At 44.7% G+C, this 18924-nt stretch overlaps 2 long non-coding RNA genes across 2 annotated transcripts in view; one reads left to right on the top strand and one right to left on the bottom strand.

Moving 5' to 3' along the window:
- Positions 1–17637, top strand: part of LOC129147793 (uncharacterized) — a 469419-nt gene extending 451782 nt beyond the window's left edge. Inside the window, exon 6 of the long non-coding RNA XR_008555003.1 lies at positions 17550–17637. This is a non-coding gene — a long non-coding RNA (uncharacterized LOC129147793). The remainder of the gene's footprint in view (positions 1–17549) is intronic.
- LOC114230854 (uncharacterized) lies at positions 11304–12868 on the bottom strand. The gene is made up of 2 exons (XR_003616822.2): positions 12462–12868; positions 11304–11580 (listed from the first exon to the last, which is right to left on the bottom strand). It is a non-coding gene; the product is annotated as an uncharacterized LOC114230854 (long non-coding RNA).
- Positions 17638–18924: the final 1287 nt, after the last annotated feature.

Raw genomic sequence — 18924 nt, 5'->3', positions numbered from 1 at the left:
CAGCTCTAGCTCCAGCCCGTAGAGCAGCAGCCTGGGGATGGCGCTGGCCATGACAGGGCCTGGCTGTGGCTGAGAGAGCCCTGCCTCTGAGCTGCAGGAATCGCTTCATTTGCCCCCCTCCCCTCCTGGTCAGAGATGACTGTCTGGGGTACAGCCTGCAGGGTGCAAAGCTGGGTGGTGGCTTCCTCCGCGTTGCAAACCAACAGCTGGTTCCCCTGCAGATGTTGCTCTGAGTCGCCACCGAACGTTCCCACCCTAGGGGTGGCGTAATTGCCTCCCGCTCCCCTTGCCCATGCGTGGCTGAAACAGGAACGCAAGTAGAATAGGGTTAAAGGGGCTTCAGATCCCCAGCTAAAACTGCACGCCTGGTTTGTTCCCCTTGCAGGGGTGCTCAGCCCGACGCAGGCCTCTCCCTGCTTCTGGCCACACGGCACCCCGGCAGCGCTTGCCTGCGGCTCACCCACCGCACGCCTGCCTGTTTGAAGGAGCAGGGTTGATTCAGTACTTTTGGGACCTGGCGACATTAATGGATCTATTTTATGTAACACAAAGTCATTATTAACAGCATCCTAGACCATAAAAGAGGTATAACCAGAGACAAGGCGGGTTTTTCCCCCGCAAAGATAATAGCAGCAGGGCTGGAAAAGAGCAGGGTCACGGAGCTGCGCTCTGATTGGAGGCTCCTACCCCGCACTGACATTTCTGCAGTTTCATCAGAAATTCTGACTAATCCATGTGAAAATGGACGGTTATTTACTGAAGATATACGCGCCGCGTGTGTCCGTAACGCACTGCAGACACAATCTTGGCTCCGGGAGCCGCCTTTTGTGTATGGCTGCAGTGGCGGCCGCAAGCCTCAGAAGCCGGGACGCAGACATCTGCAGGGAAACTGAGTTAGTGGGTGACAAAGTCAGGGGGTGGATAACGCCAAGGAGAAGGAAATCCATCTCCGCTGTGGACAGCAGGCGGACGAGCTGAGCAGGCACGGCTGGCTCCCACTAGGACGGGCCTCGGAGCCTCCGGGCCCGGCGCCTTTCTGTTTGTCAGGCAGGTCCCCATTTTCCGCAGGTGAAGCGAAGCACCTTCAGTTATCAGCGACCGGCCAGTCCACCGGAGTCTGTCTTGTCATTGAAGGCCTGGCAGCACGCATCAGCAGGGAGGTCTGGGCGCCGGCTCATCCTCCTTCCTGAGCTAACAGGACAGGACCGAGAGGCAGTAGCGCATGGAGGGAGGCTGCATCCCTTCGGTCTGGGCCGGGAGCCCTGCCTCCCCTGCTCAGATTCCCGTCTGGGAAATGATTATGGACGCTCTCAAAAGCCCCTTCCGGACTCTCCACCCCGGGCCCCCGGTTGCCCTGCTCCCCTCTCTCCTTCCCTGGGGTGGCGCAGGCAGGAGATGGGGCAGCCAGGCTGGTAAAGAGCCAGACCCATCCTCCTCCCGGGCTCCCCGCTGAGCCTGAGCATCTAAGAGCAAGTGGGGGTCAGAGCATTAGTGGGGCAGGGGCGTCCACCTCTGCTCAGTGGGATGTTCTCAGTCCTGTGCGTGAGAGGGAGGGACCGGCTCCTGGTGCGCATGGGGGTTTGCTTTCCTGGCCATTGATGAACCCGGTGCTGGCTCACATACACATGCACACACTCACACATGCCCCCACTCACACCCCCACACACCCCACACCCGCACATACACTCACATACACAGATGCACACACACATACTCACACCCACACACACCTACACCTTCACATAACTTCCATACACCCACACACCACACACACACATCCACACCCACTCACATACACATATGTACACTCACACATATTTACACTCACACCCACACCCACCTATACCCTCACATATGCGCACATACACCCCACACCACACCCACCCACACATCCACCCCCCAACACTCCCCCACACACAGACTGATTAAGGTGGTGAAGGTTTGGACCCTCCTCCCATGCATAAACCACATGTTTGATTTCAGACTCGGCTTTTGTCCTCAGAGTCACAGCTGGGTAAATCTGAGGAGCATACTTTGCAGGGGTTCCCGGAGTCACCCCCCTCATCTGTGGCAGCCCAATCTACAGAATCTGAATGCCTGCTTTTCCTGAGTTGACTTCACCTAATGCCTTGTGTGCAGCTTTGAAAATCAGGCTTGTTCCTAACAGAGCACTCTTCTGTGGCTATTGTTCCATTACGGTTTTCATTATTTATTTGTATGGGTGTGGCCCACGAGAGGAGGAGAGAAGGTGTGTGTTCATGAGAGAGAGAGAGGGAGAGGGAGAGAGAGAGAGAGAGAGAGAGAGACACCATGGGAGCTGCCGAGGGAGGAGCTGGCAGCTCAGTCCCCGTGTGTGCGTGGTGACCCCTCCCAGAAAGCCGTGCGTGGCAGACCGTCTCAGATCCGGTGAGGCAGAGGCTGCTTTCCCAGCACATATTATGAATTCCAAAATGTCTAATAAATACACATTTTACAAAAGCAATATGTGTTTTAAAATATAATATATGCAAACAATCTTATAAATCACCAGGCTTGACACTAGTCAGCCGCAAAGGCTTCTGGGGAAATGGTGGTGTGCTTGTACGTGTGTTTTTAATAATGTAAAAATATGTGTAATATGTTTGAAAAACTATAGCCCCAAACCCCTTCTACCTGCCAACTTTACAATAGTTATTTCCCAGGAGCCTGCTGGATCCTAGACTCTCAGGAAAACAGCAGGGGCTTACATAAAAAGTATAAATATGAATAAGGTGGGAAAGCTCCGCCCACCTTAGTATATGTTCCCCCAGCGGACCCGATCAGCCCAGGTTTCATATGTCAGAAAATAAGCAAGTTATGGTCTTCGTGCAAAGGCCTCTGGAATATTATTACATGAGGCTGAGTCCCAGACGCCGGGGAGCGTTTCGTCAGATGCCTGCTCTGACATACCCCATGGAGCCTGATGCTGTCATGGTGTGTTAAGCACTAAATGTCAGCCCAGACTCTGAATTCTGTGTCCTTTGTCGGCTGGAGACACCCTTTGGATGTTTTTTTCAGGCCCAGTTTTAGTATTTAACGGTTTAATGAAGCTCTCCCGGTGTTAGGTAGGAATAGTCGCAACGGGCTTTTTGGCTCACAATTACTCTCTGCTGGATCCCCTAATCTCTCCTCGCCTGGTGGGGACTGCCTCACGGGGCATCGGTATCCTAATCCTAATCCAGGGTGGATGGGGAAACAGTGACCCTCACACGCTTTTCCGCTCTGCCGCCACCTCCTCCCACCCAGACTGCCTGACCAGCACAGGGAACAAGAATGTCCCAAGGGCTACAGCCAATATTTTATCACAAAATTAAGGCAACTTCCCAGACAAGGTAAAATATGTTTATAAAGAAGAATTCTACTGCCAAGTGCGTACGGAGGGAAAGAATAGATGCATGTCTTCAGGTGAAACAGTATTCATTCCAGTGTTATTTGTAATCCTGGAAAGACAGAGGCAAAGTAAGTTTCCAACCATGAGAGAGCCTTTAAGTGAGTGATGGTACAAAGTTGCCCTCTCAGCATAGCGGGCAGCACCTCAGTGTCATAAATGAGTGACAGGACATACGTGCGATGGAATACTATATAACCATTAAAAAGAAAATGTAGGGTCTTGGAAAAATTTCATTATATATTAGTAAATGCGAAAAGCAGGTTACAGAACAGACCAATGTAAGAGCATTGTGTTTTCTAGTACATAGTTTATTGCCATCATGTATTACTTATTAAAGGCTGCAGACAGAGTGCTAGCTATCCAATACAAACCCACTTTAATGTTTTTATATGTAATAATATAATTACCCTAAATTTAATATATATTCATATTCAATATACATTTATACTTATAGAAAAATATTTGAAAGAACATATCTTGAAATGTTAACATTGTTTATCCCTGCAGGGGGAATTTGATATCATTTTTATTTTTTTCTCTTTGCCTAGCTACATGTGTTTCTGCAATGAATAAAACTGTTTTTAATAGGATAAAAATGTATTTTTTCCATATTTTTTTTATTGATCTCAGAGAGGAAGGGAGAGAGAGAGAGAGAGAGAGAGAGAGAGAGAGAGGGAGAGAGAGAGAGAGAGAGAAACATCAATGATGAGAGAGAATCATTGATCAGCTGCTTCCTGCACACCCCACACTGGGGATCGAGTCCACAACCTGGGCCTGTGCCCTGACCAGGAATCGAGCCGTGACCTCCTGGCTCATAGGTTGATGCTCAACCACTGAGCCACACTGGCTGAGCTAAAAATGTATTTTAGAAGTATTTTAGTACCCTAGGAAAATAAGCCAAAGTAAGTGCTTTCCATGCATAAAATGGAAAGCAGGCAGCAGGAGACATGCTAAGTCAGCAGGTGTCCTTACAATGCTCCTCCATCCTCACTCTGCTTTAGGGGACTTTCACTGCTGGGTGTCCTTGTTCTTTTAGTCTCTTGCCCCCATTAGTTGGTAGTCACCCCAGGACCAGGCCTGGAGAGCTACAGGGAGAAGCCAGTAACAGGTTCCAAATTTTGTCCTTTCATGTTAGCAGCCCATTCTTGGGCTGTGTCCAGAAGTGACCCAACTGACCTTTTCCCCTTGGTCTTGAAATGCATCTAAGGAGACTGGGCTCAGCTCACGTAGAATTACTCATAGCTCTTTTTCACTCCCTTCTTCTGAGTGACCATGAGACTTTTGTCTCTTCAGTCACTCCACCCAGGACCATATACTTCACTGTCATAACATAGGTGGAATGCCCTCAAATAAGCAATACCAATGAGAGGATGAAATAACATTGGTAAAGAGTTGTCCTGAGCCAGGTATCCACAGCATTAACTGGAACCCAGCTGCACGCTTTAGTTTACATGCCGTCTATAAGAGGGTCAGAGTTGAATAAATGAGACAGAGACCCACAAAGCCAAATTATTGATTATCTGCCTTTTCAGAGAAAGTTTATTTAATCCTTAATTATCTATTTGGGTGTTTTTTTCTGACATCTGGGATGCAATCTTTATGAAGGTAGGGAACTTGGTTTCCCTAAGGTTCTCTCCCTAGCTTCAGGAACAGTCCCTGGCACCTAGTTGGTACTCAGTAAATCAGTATTGAATTAATGAAACAGCATAAAAATAAAGGACTTCGTCTAGAGGGAAACATAAGCCAAGGAAAAGAAGGCAATCCTATGCTATTGCACTACATTGTTAAAGATGTATTCCGAATGTATTTTTTAAAGGGACTCAACATTAAACAAGAAGAGAATGGAGACTGCAAAAAGCAATTGAGGACAAAAGCACTATTATAGAACTCATAGATAAACTAGAATAGTAGAGACTAAAATATGACTAGCTAAAATAAAACTCTGATATAAAGAAAGAGCTTAATCATGATGATGCAGAGGGGAAAAGACAAGTAAAAGAAAATGTGATCAGTGTGAGGGCGTTCTAAAAGTAATCCAACATAAAGATAATTGATACTCCTGCAGTAGAGAGCCCACGAGTGAAAATGTTTTCAGAGATAGATTAGTCCAAAGAAATCCTTAAAATGAAGAAATAACCACTTTGCAAATAAAAAGTAAAATGCAGATTGGCAGAGAAATATTAACCCTGAGCAATATACTAGTTAAAATTTTTAATCTTGAAAAAAAATAGCTTTAGCTCTTTCTAAAATCTAAAATACAAGTCACCAGCAAAAAGGATAGAGTGGGGAATCCAACAGCCTTTTGACTTTGCCAAAGCAACACTCATCGACAAAGACAGGGATAATGTCTACTCAGTACTGGGGGAAAAGAAATCTAACTCCAAGATGAAAAAGAAATTACAAAGGATGAGTTTATTTCGTTATTTAGTTTACAAGCATACATCTGAAAAAGGAAAGTCCACAATCTATGGACTTCAGAAATCTTCTTTAGAATTTCAACCATGTTCTTCATGTTATGTTTCATTTTGGCCGGTCTCTGGGTTTCTGGGGCATCGCTGTATGGAGTCCTGTGGATTCTCCTCTGGTTGTCTCTAAAGTGGGCTTCTCTAACTCTGGCCCCAAATCAGGCCAGTTAATCAGGTAGGCTGCCTCTCCAGCTCCCTGTGCCCTGATCTTCATAAATTCTGATCAATGTGTTTCACAAACCTTTCCAACCTGTGTAGTTGTTATCAGTAGATGACGGGAGCATCTTGGCTACTTTTTAAGCAGTTGCAGTTTCTTATTTGTGGAGCTGGTGATTGCTCCTTTGGATCCGCTGCAGGACTCTGTTCTGAGAGGAGCTGAGTTAATATTTCATGTGACCTCCTTTAAGCAGCTTCATGCCTTGAGTCTGTTCTACTTGAGAAATGGCTTCCAGTGCCTTCCACGTTTCTAACTACAAGGAATAATGACACTGTGGAGAAGACCCCCAAACCACCTGAATGAAAAGATCTTGGCTGCCTTTGCTCTGTCCTGTGAGAGGTATAGCAGCATGCCCAGCCAGTGTAGCCCAGTGTAGCTCAGTGGTTGAGCACTGACCTAGGAATCAGGAGGTCAGGGTTTGATCCCTGGTCAGGGTACATGCCCTGGTTATGGGCTCAATCCTCAACGGGGGAGGGGGGGCATGCAGGAGATAGCCTATGAATTATTCTCTTTCATCATTTATGTTTCTCTCTCTCCTTCTTTCTTCCTCTCTGAAATCAATGAAAAATATATTTAGAAAAAAAGAGCAATGTAGCAACAAAAGAATTGTGGTGATGTCTTTGAGAGTTCAGTAGCAATTTCCATTGGACTCCTCATTACTTTATCTCAAAATTATTTTCTCAGTGTAAAAGATACGATGTCCCATTGCATATGAGCTCTTCCTTTTCTCTCTTATAACATAGTATATCACTTTCAGATCACTAATATGTGATAAACTATAAATACATTGTATACTGCTGACTCCAAGTAGAATAAAACCCAATAGGCTTATATCTGGCAGATATATGCATCTTTGGAAGTCTGGTAACCAGAACATAATTACTCTATGGAACTCAGTTCTCTGAAAACTCCTTGAAGGGAAAAACCAATACCTTTGACGGGTCCATTGGGATTACAACTTCTGTCCTAGTTTAAAATTTGTGCAAAATATATTAACTCTAAGGTGGGCAAAGAAATCTGTAAGGTAAGATGACTAGCATCCTAATTTGTAACGATTATGAATGAGATGTATAGACAGGAGAGTTAAGACAGCAAAGGAAGCTGTGTTATAATCAACTGAGATATGTGGGTTTGCCACCCAGTTAGCAGTAGCAAAAAAATAAAAGAAAGATGAGAATTCTTTGCAGCTGCTCTCTGAGCGAGCAATCGAATCTTTCTTCCTCCATCAATCTGAGCACTTTGCCAAACACAAGCATGCAGGGATTGACTCACTATTTTGACTGTCTGAGACTATAATTACGACATGATAATGACCAAGTTGCTCCATAGGAGATTTCCAAGAACAACAAACACCTTATTTTAACTAAGTAGAGTATCAAGATATCTACCTTCATCATGATTCAGAGTGAGAAACATCTTCCTTGGGTTTAAATGATCATTTATCAAATCAATAGAAGAGAATAAAGCAACCAAGATGCTTCATTAAAGGACACAAAAATTGAAGGATACATCTCTACTTCCTTATAAGCAGGGAAGATGAACTTTTTTATTAAATTTATTGGGGTGATATTGGTTAATAGGATCATATTGGTTTCAGATGTAGATTTCTATATCACAAAATGTGTATATTGCACTGTGCGCCCACCACCCAAAATCAAATCACTGTAGATGAAATTAAAATAGGATGAGTCAGAAAATCTTGAATAATTGTTTCCCCAGCTTCTATTGGGCACATAGGTGACCTCCAGACAGAAATGCTTTCATGGGGTGACAAGAACAGAGTTAAGGAAGTTGTGAAATTTTCATTCATCCTACAATTTTGGGAGTTATTTTTCTCTATAAATGGTGGACCCTCAGGAAAACATTATCATACTTTGGGATCTTATTAAAGATGTCATGTACCCAGTAGGAAAGACAAATAGGATGCCGCCTAGAGCTGAAGGGCAAAGAGTGGCTTTCCTCAGGGACTTGAGCCACAGTGCTGCCCTTGAGAATGATTCATCATCCCCAGCAAGGTTGGTGTTAAGTAAATCTGGGGTGACTTGCAGTTCATTCTGAAAATTAAATATTTTCATTAGACAGAAAACAAGGACATCAACATGCAATTCGTCAGCCCTTAGATTCATCATGATTAAAATGCTGAGATTGTACCAACAGTGTTTCCTAACTCAACTTAAGTGTCTGTCAAGCCCTTAGCAAGTTGTTATTTTTTTTTATTTTTAGAAAAACAAACCAAAAAAAAATATGTGGCCTGATCACTCACTTAAGGATTAGACCATTATGTTGAATTTAAAAAATTACATTATATGATTTCACCAATTTCTCCGTTTCTGTAGTATCCTTTCTTTAAGATACATGGTATTTTGTGCATCTCTGACCTATTCTAATTATATACTACTGAGGTCAGTAGTATATGAAATAGAAAAATTCATATTAATAAAAAAGTTTATTTTAGGAGTGCAGAAATAATTCACACTCAGAAAATAAAGTGATATGAACTACCATGTTAACAGATAAAAGGAATAACACCATATGAACGTTTTAAATGATAGAGAAAAATTATTCTATTAAATTCATATTCACTATAGAAATTCTTAGCAACCTAGGCATATTCAGTTTCTTAACTCAATAAAAGGTATCTATCAAAAATACTCAGCAAAGATCATATTTAATAGCATTCCCATTTGATTCATTTTATTTGGGGAGTGTGGAGAAAATTAAGAAAATGATACTAGTAATTATTGTGGAAAGATTTCATATACATACATACATACATACATACTGGCTAGGATATTTCAGGGAGGGAGGTAAGAATAGTAATGGAGTGAATTATCCCAATCAGATTATCAAAAATATTAAGAAGAAGCAATAATTAAGGTAATTTGGTGTAGCTAAAGAAATAGACAGATAAAATCTAGGTAGAATCCAGAAAGAGACCAAGAAGATGAAATAAGGATAGTATATCAGGTCAGTAAAGAATAGGCTAATTATTGCCCAGCTGGTATGGCTCAGTGGTTGAGCATCAACCTATGTATGAATCAAGAGGTCATGGTTCGATTCCTGGTCAGGACACATGCCCAGATTGCGGGCTCCATCCCCAGAAGGGGGTGTGCAGGAGGCAGCCAATCAATGATTCTCTTTCATCATTGATGTTTCTTTCTCTCTCTCCCACTCTCTTTCTCTCTGAAATTAATAATAATAAAAAAGGATAGACTAATTATTAATGAATAGTATGGATCACCTGGCTAATAAGTTGGGCAAAAAAAAATGACCAAAGAGCTTTTCGCCCCAAAAGTAGAGCCATCCCAGGTCTTCACTCCCACACGTCGTGTTTGCAATGCTTTCTAAACATTCTCCAGGGCCGGGCACTGCTCACAGCCCTGCGTCTGCGCGTTCTTGGACAATTGCCTGGACCCACCCTGCTTACAGTTGCCCCACCGGAAGTGGCTGCCTCAGTCTGGGTTCTCTGCCTCACTCTGTCCTTGTTTCTGTCTTCATGGCTGGCAACCAGGCCGCACTCTGGGCCTCCCCTGCGTCTCCATGGTTATCCCTAAGCCAGGGGAGAATGCAGTGTTTCGGGTTGCACCAACCCCTCATTTTAAAACAAAAGCCTAATCAAAGGGCAGGTGTGCCTGGAGCCCTCTGTGATTAGCTGTAATTCCTGGCAGAGTGTGACATGCTTATTCTTCTGAATTAGCGCAGGGCACAAGGCATTTGCACCGTGCTAATTGCTATTGGATGAAAACAAGCAGCCCCAGTATGTGGGCATGAGGCAAGACAAAACAGATGCCAAAGCCTTTCAGAGCTGTGCCCTGCGTCAGGCGCTGCGCTGGTGGCTGAGAACGCGTTTGTCTAAATGTCAGTCTCCTGTGGGAAGGGTGTGGGGAGGCGATTCTGATTGGGTAACTGGGCAACCACACACCCTTCTGTCTCCCCTGCAATACACTCAGCACTGCATTCCGTGCTGTTCTTTAAGTTCACGAAGGATCAATCAGGGAAATAACGGGCGTGTTCTAAGTATCTGCCCCAAAACTCTGCAGTGCATGGAACTTCCTCTCTAAGGGAATGACTGTGCTCAAGCAAAGCCAACCGTAGGCCAAGTTTCATTCCCACACCGGACTTCTTTGGAAATGCAAGTCTTGGGAAAATGACAGATTCCGCTGTCATTTATTGCGGAAAATAACTCGTACACAACCTGTTTCTTCTTGTCTTCCTAACAAGCACCGTAGACATAAGGAGATAAACCTATCCAATAAACCAAGTCTTCTGAAATCTCCCAAGTGTAGTGGTGGAGGTCAGTAAGGGAGCTAACCTTACTGTCCATCTTTATCAACAGATACCCTCTGAGGTGATGATGAGGGGACTTCATGAATTGAAAAACTAATTACTCTTCCTTGTGGCTCTTAATTACTTCTGTAGTGAAAAGTAAAACTCAGGCAAAAAAAAAAAATGAGGAAAAGCTCCACTTGATGAAAATTGCTTAAAGATGCATGGAAACAGCCAGGCCGAGTCTTCCAGAATCTACTGGGGGCGACATGGGTCTGCTCCTGCGGGTCTAGCCCAACCGCCCCTCGAGCCCCAGGAAGGACCACGCCTTCCGACTGCCCCCTTTGTCGGGCAGGAGGATGCCAGATGCGAAGGTGTCGTGTGGCAGGTGGCCAGGGCTCAGGAGGGAGCAGCAGCACCCCGTCGCAGGGAAGCTGCCTTCCCATGTCAGCCAGGCTTGTCCGCTGAATGTGAGAAAGCTGCCCGTTTTAGTGAATGTCCCGTTTCCAGGCCTGGTGTCCAGGTAAATGTGGATCTGAGCCTGGTTGGTCATCACCAAGGACTACTCCGCCTGCCCAAACCCCGCTCCTCCCAAACCTGGTCCGAATCGTTCTCCACTGAAACCCACCCAAGTGCGGGGTGGTCGCGGGAAGCACGTTGTTTCCTGAGGCAGCAAGATGACCCTTTGTCCTCTGCCCCTGGGCCCAAGGTGACCCTCTCCAGCTACTGGCAGAAGGGAATGAGTGTTTCACAGAAATGGAAGGGAGAGAGATGGTAATTAAATAAGTGTTCTCTTGATACAGTGGGAAATGGATCAGAACCCCCTTCTCCTTCCTTCCTCCCTTCCCCCTGTTCCCAATTAGCTTCTCTGCCATCGATATTTTTCTCTCTCCAACTCCACCAGGCTTCTGCGTCTCTCACAAAACAATGCAGTCAAGCCACAACCCATGTTTTTGTTCTTTTATTACTATGCACTCGACTGCGAAGGTGTCCTGGACGTATCCTAGGACCACGCTCCAGATACCTGGGTTCGAGTCTCAGTAACCAAGTCATCACGGCCAAGCCCCTTCAGTGCTTGGAGTCTGTCTTCGCATCCGTAAAATGGGGACACACAGATGAATATCCTTCACAGAAGCATTGTGGAATTTTCTAGGTAATCACACCTCTCCGGATACCTGGCACCTGGTAGTTCTTCATATATTTCTTGAATCTCAAAGAGGAAACTGGAGATATTACCATGCATGTAAGCGTGCTTCAGTAAAGGAAAGATACAGCTATTCTTTACCATATATAGTAGTTACATTTTCCCTAAACCGAAAAACTAAAAATGCAGAATTTTTTACAGGCTCCTAAATATGCCGGATTCAGAACAGAACCCAGCCCGAGCTGCCTACTGGGTGCAGGCTGGCCACAGGCAGACAAGCTCAGCTGTGAGCATGGTGTTGGCTTGTAGCACCTAAAGGTTGCATTTGCATTTGGAATCCCTGCCCTGTCACATTTTGATAAATGTGACATGTTTCTCTTGAAAAGCATCCGTCTCTTTGCTCTACAGAGCGAGCGGTTTATTTTCAGAATTGACTCCTGGATGGCCGTGCTTCCTCCACCCTGTGAGCAATGAGACGGTAGGCAGGTTTGGGAAATTCCTGCTGGCAGGTGATTTGGCCCATGTGACACCCACACCCAGAGGCTGTTTCCATTTGTGTCGCTGTCCTGGGGAACTCTTGCTTTCCTGTCGGGCCCTGTGTGCTTTGGCCCGCAAGCACCAATTCCCATGCGGACCAGAACCAGAACTATGCCTTCCGCCTCCAGTCAGGATGCTTCAAGTCACGGCAGCCACGTCTGTACACGTGCCCAGAAACTTCAGTGAAAGTGGATGTTCTACATGTGGGACAGACCACCAGCAGGGAAATTCCAGAGCGCTGATGAGGTCACAAACCAGACCTTCCAGGGTGATAGCACAGAGATTTCCTTCTCTGTCTTCTAAAGAACCTCCCAAAAGTACCAAATACCCCACGGGCTGGTGGGGCTAGCCAAAACCGCTTTCCTCCAACCTGCCTGGTCAGACCACCTGCATGTATTCCAAGCGTCCCATGAAGACACTCACCGTCACAGAACAGCATTCTGGGCTTCGGGATGGAATTCTGAAAGCTGTGCCGGGCACCACGAGAGGAGCCAGGGAACTGGTCCCGCTGAGGGGGGGTCAGAGGCCATGCTGAGCCAGCTCATTGTGTCCCCTCAGCTTCTCCTCCCTCGTGATGCCTGGGTCCTCCACTGATTCTACCTTTGTCTCCAAAGCAGGTTCCTCCTTCGCCATGTGCACTTGGCCTCCTAGTAAAAGAGATGCCAGGACTTTCGAAGATTCTGGTTTGGAGAACCTTGGGACTTTTGTCAGGAGCCTTGTTATTTCTAGAATCACCTGCATGAGGGCAGTTAGGGAAATTGTAAAAGAAAAAAAGAAAAAGATGCCTAAAGTTAAAAGGCTGGGGAAGGAGTGGAGGATGAGGCATAAAATTTAATGAGAACCAAGAAACCCTTAATTTATTTCTGGAAATGGAAGTGGGCACCTTGAGGGAATGGGGGGGCGGGGGGGGGCGGGAAAGGGGACTGCTATTAATGAAAATCATGTAAAAGGGAAATGAGGGAGGAAAGGAGATTGGTGGGTGAAAACTTAAGATCATATGACTTAAGAAAGTCATTCCCTGGCTCTCATTTTTATCGGATGTCCTACCCCTTTTGCTCAGCACCTCCCAGCCAGTGCCAACTAAGGCCCCTCCCTTTTATTTTTACAGAAATAATTTAACAGTAGCCAGTAACAGGGGTCTAGAGTCTGTGGAGGAAGAGGTGGGACAAGGCGTCTTGGCAGCCCGCAGTTCCCTGGGCCCTGGGCCCGTCTCGCCTGCTGTTGCTACAGAACTGTGGTCTGACTCCAGAGGACATGGATCTCTCCCCTTGATAGGCAGGGGTGTTCCTTGGAACAGAGGGGCATAGATCAGTTACATATGGGTGGAGAATTGGTCACCCCAGACATTCTAGAGATGGATTATAAATGTGGTGTCATAGAAGAGAGGCCTTCACTGGGTTTGTTATCAATTAGTTTTTGCCATATAAAGCACCACTAGCAACTTAAAACATCCAGCATGTGTGATTTAGCTCATGGCTCCATGGAGGGACAGGACAGCTAGGGCGGCTCTTCTGCTCTGGACCCACTCCATTGATTTCTGTGGTCTGCTAGTGACGTGGCTGGAACTGGATGATCTGGGAAGAGCTGTGTCACTCACGTGTCCTGCAATTGGCCTCCACTGGGACTTCCCGTCTCCACTCCAGGTGGTCTCTTCCTCCCACAGGCCCATCCTGGCCTTTTCACGTGGCAGCCGCACCCAAGAGGGCAGAGGCCAAAGCTGCAGAGCTCCTTGAGGCCAAGGCTCAGATCGCACGTGACCTCACTTCCACAGCCTTCAGGGAATGGGGAGACAGAGCCATCCTTGTGATGGGAGGAGCTACGGGAAATTTCTGCTCATTTATAAGCTACCACAATCCCGCCCTCGAGGTTCGAGGGTGAAATTTGCTCTGGTTGACTATGCCATCTTGGGCCACCACTTTGTCTCAAGTGACATCTTGATCTCTATGGTCATCAAAAAAAAAAAAAGAGAGAGAGAGAGAGACATGGATTAGGTTCATCTCTGAGGACCCTTCGAGCTCTAAAATTTGGTGATGATCAGAATTATAGCTTGACAACAAGCTTTGGGAAGATATGGAGGAACTGGAAGCCTTGTGCACGGTTGGGGGGAATGCAGAGTGGTGCAGTCCCTATGGAAAGCAGTATAGAGGTTCCGCAAAGAAGTGAAAATGTAACTACTATATATGACCTAGAAATCCTACTTCTAGGTATAATTATCCAAAAGAATTGAATTCAGGATTTTAGAAATATATTAGCATTCCCATGTTCATTGAAGCACTATTCCCAATAATCAAGATGTGGAAACAACTTATATATCTGTTGACGAATGGATGAATAGAAAAAATGTGGTAAATACATACAATGGGATATTATTTAGCCTTTAGAAAGAAGAAAACCCTGCCATATGTGAGATGAACATGATGCTCAGTGTAGTAAGCCAGTCACAGAAGGATAATGCTGCATGTTTCCACTCATGTGAGGCATCTTAAGAGTCAAACCCATAGAAGCAGAGAATAAGGGTAGTTGCCAAGGGCTAGGGAGGGGGGAAACGAGGAGTTGAGTCTAGACTGATAGAAATAGGATGTTCCCATAGTCTTCAACATCTCCCCAAAGGAGGCCTGTTAATTACCAAAGGAAAATAGGAACCTGGCAGACACCACCATAACTACGTGATCAAAACATCACCGCCAATGACAGGGAGCGGCATGGCAGCATGTACTTACGTGATGCGCTGAGAAGGAAACAGCATCACTTCAGTGGTGTTTTTGCCAAAAATGTACACACTGTATCTAGTCATGAGGAAACAGCAGACAACCCCAACATTAGGGGTATTCTACAAATAATTAACTGGCCAGCACTCTCCAAAAATACCAAGGTCTTAACAGACACAACAGACTAAAGAATTACATGCTAAAGGAGATAGAGGCATGGCAACTGGGGGCAACAAATAATGTTAGATTGCATCCGAGAAGGTGAAAAATATTTTTTTTTTCTAGAATGAAGAACATTAGTCGGACCGTGGATACATTTTAATAAGATGTGTAGATTAGATAATAATATTATGTTGTTGTTAATTTCCTGACTTTGACACCTTTTCTATGGTTAAATAAAAAAAGTAAAGTCATTGTGAAAACATATCGATATGTATATATACACAGAGACAGAGGGGGAGGAAAGAGAGGAAGAGAGGAAGAGAGACTGAGAAACGTAATGCAGATGTGATATAGTAGTAACATTCTCCCAATGGATTACAGGGATACTTTTCACTGTTTTTGTAACTTTTTCAGAATTTTGAGATTATTTTTTAAGTTAAAGGAAAATATATGTGCATTTGAAATTTCGATAGATTTTGTCAAATTGCTACCGAAACTATAGAAATATACTCTCCCTCCACCAACAGTGTACAAAAGTGTCAATTGATAATTACCAACTACGTGCACACATTATACTAGGAGGATTTATTGCTACTCCAAGAAATAGGCAAAGACATTGCCTTCATTTTACATAACCAAAGCTTCCAGGTGTGTAGACAGTAAGCGTAGCGGTTAAGAACTCAGGATTTTGAAACAATAATTACATGCTATTTCAACCCAATCAGACTGGCAAACGTTATAAAGTTTGAAAATACCAAGCGTTGGCAGGGATGTGAAGAAATGAAAACTCTTATAATCTGTTGGAGGGAGTATAATTTAGTGCAATCGTTTTGGAGAATGAGTTGGCAATATTTAATAAGGCTGAAGACATGTACATCCTGCAACCCAGCAGCCCCACCTCCAGCTGTATGTCCTGGAGAAATGCCCACACATGTGTGTATAGACATTCACAAAAGCCATGTTCCCGGCAGGGTGACTTGTGATCATGAAAACGGGAGGCAAATTAAATGTCCACCAAAAGGGGGATGATTTATTACAATACAGTCATTAAAATAAAAGAATTAATACTATAGTTTCAAACTAGAAAAGCTGACATAATATTGAGTGAAAAATGCAAACTGCAGAAGCATGTTGTACCCTTTTGTGCACTTTTCAGTGTTATATATTGTTTGTGAATATACATGCATGAAAGAAAAGTGCCAATTTTTTCCCAGGCAGAAGCTTCAATAGAATGGTTATTTGGGGGAAGAAAGGGAGAGGAACAGGAGTGGAAAAGTATTTAAAAGGAGAGCCATCTGTATTTGCAACATTTTATTGCCAACAATATAAAGCAAATATTGCAAAAATATTAGCATTTTCAAATTGGGGTGCTAAGTACATGGGTCTTTATTAGATTATTCTCTGTACTTTTGTGAATGCTTAAAATACCTCACAGCAAAAGAAAAAAAGTGAGAAACAATGAACTTGAGTCTCAAGGTTCAGTAATTCTGGGTTTAAACCTCCTCTAACACTTACCAGTTGTGTAATATGGGGTGTTTTTCTTAACATCTGTGGGCCTCAGTTTCTTCAGTTGTAAAGTGGGAATGATGGTGCTGACTTTGGAAAGCTAATGTCAAGATTGAATGTGATGATGTATAATAAAACCCCAGCACAGTGCCCTAATGGGTGCTCAAAATAGTAGTTATTCCTCTAATCCAGTCATTCTCAACTGGGAACATTTTGCCCCCTACCCTCCCCACAATACAGGGGACATTTGGCAATATCTGGAGACATGTGGTTGACACAAATATGGGAGTGGGAGATGCTAATGGCATCTAGTGGGTAGAGAACAGGCATGCTGTTAAACATCCTACAATACACTGGTTAGTGCGCCCCACTCCCACAACAGAGAATTACTTAGCCCCGAATCTCAAAAGTGTTGAGGTTGAGAAAACTTGCGTTAGCCTAAAGTCAACTAGAACTTGAACCTGGCTGCCTGACTCCCAGTTGATTGTTCTGCCTCTACAACACACAAGGCTCTTAGACTATGGACTTCCTGGTACATAATGAGGGTGACCCATGAGGGGTGGATAGCCTCCTTCTAGCCAATCAGGTTCACATTTGGTAAAACCAAATCCGTTACTGAGCAGAACAGCTGCCTGGAATATAGAAGGTCTTCATAAATATTTCTTGAACAAATGAATTAGTCAATCAATGAGGACAAACCCACTTACATCATGCAGATATAGTCACTGTTCTTCGCATTTCTTCTCTGATTTCCCATTCGTTTCAAATGAGGGCTTACTCAGTTTTCACTTTCTTATATAAAGAGAAGAACCAAAAAACAAGTGAGTCAGAGGTTCTCAGAGCCATGTAGCCCATCTCAGGGGGGTCCTCTAACAACTGTGGGCCGATCTTCCAATGGCCGTTGTCAGGACACCTCCGGAATTTGCTGAGACACAGAACTTTCTGGTTAAACTGACTGACCATGGCCACACAAAGCAAAGTAAGGAACTGCCCTAAAGGTGATGAGCATAATTATGACATTCACTCTGATTTGATTCAAGCACGGCTTGTGAAAAGTATTTCTTTTTTTTTTTTAATGCAGCATCTCCTGATACATACAATTTCTTGCAACTGTTTACTTTTTGCTTTATCCTAGGCACTGATTTGGGGAACCCAGACATTGTGGTTCTTTTTGGAGAACAACTTTGAGTCCCTGCTATCTTCTTCTTCACCACTGATTTTTAGAGAGGGTGAGTACCGTTTCTTTCTGAGCTCATTTTTTCTAATGTTTGCTCTGGCAACATTGAAGCTCTTGCCAATTGTTGCAAAGGTTTTAAAAATTACTAAAATAATCCAGACGTGTTCTAGTTTCTACGTAAGTGTACATATGTCCAACAGGACTTGAAGGGGAGGAGAGTCACCTAACCACATGGTATAGTGAAATAAGTGGCACTATGACTACATTCTGCTTCTGGGCCTACCTTTCTGCTTGTAACTGGCCGAGTGACTTAACTCCTCAGTTTCTTCATCTGCAAAAGGAGAAATTTGCACTGGATTGTTTTGAAGGTGTTTCTCCAAACTCTTTAATATTGCACTCGCATAAAGATTGAAAAATATTGGTTTAGAGCAATATGCCTTCCACAGAATGATGGGCAGTGCTTGCTAAAATGTGCCTTCCCACGCCCCTGCCCAGAACTGCCCAGTTGGAATCTGCATTTGAGGAGCAGAAATCGGCCTTTTTTAACACCCTCCCCTGGTGAGTTGGATACGCTATGCTATCTGAGAACCACCCCCTAAGCGTCAATAGCGTCCTTCTGTTCACATGTACTGTGCGGCGCTCGGTCTGGGCCAGGCAAACACTGGCCAGAATCACTTGTATTCGTAGAAAATTTAACACTGGTGGCTGTTTTACCTTTCATTTCTTGGCTTCCTACCTTCCCCTTTGGCTCCGTCCTCCACTCCACACTCCCTTGGCCAGATCTAGGTACCTGGCCTGGGCTCCTTGGCGCGCTTCCCCTTGGCTGCCACTGAATGAGAGTGAAATCCTTTTGGAAAAACCCATCGAAGGATAGACTCTCCTGTACACTCTGTTCTAAATGTGACCTTGTCAGTCTGTGTGGCTCCCGGAGATGTCCCAGTCATCGCCTCCTCATGTGCAATCGGCTTTGCTGTCAGTCTTCTGCTATGGAGGGTTGGGCTTTGCTCCCAAGGGTGTCATCACCTTGAAATGACTAAAGTGATGCAGATGGAGATAAACCATGTCTGTGGAACCAAGATGGCAGACTCCTAGGGAGAAGGGGCCGTGCCCAGAGATCCCCTGTCAACTGGCACCAGACTGTGCTCAAGAGTCTGGACTGGGGATCAGGAAAGCATCCAGACAGCGCTGTGGGCCAAGTCAGTGGCCAATACAGGACAGGGGGCATTCCAGGCTTTCTAGATTATGTACCTAAACTCTCAAGGGACCACTGGTACCTCGCAGTGACTGGCATCTTAAAGGAAAACGAAATCCTAGCTTTGAAATACAACAGGGT

This window comes from Eptesicus fuscus, chromosome 21 (assembly GCF_027574615.1).
Source record: "Eptesicus fuscus isolate TK198812 chromosome 21, DD_ASM_mEF_20220401, whole genome shotgun sequence".
Classification (NCBI taxonomy): Eukaryota; Metazoa; Chordata; class Mammalia; order Chiroptera; family Vespertilionidae; genus Eptesicus; species Eptesicus fuscus.
Note: the sequence above shows the minus strand (reverse complement) of the source record. Positions and strands in the feature narration are given on the sequence as shown.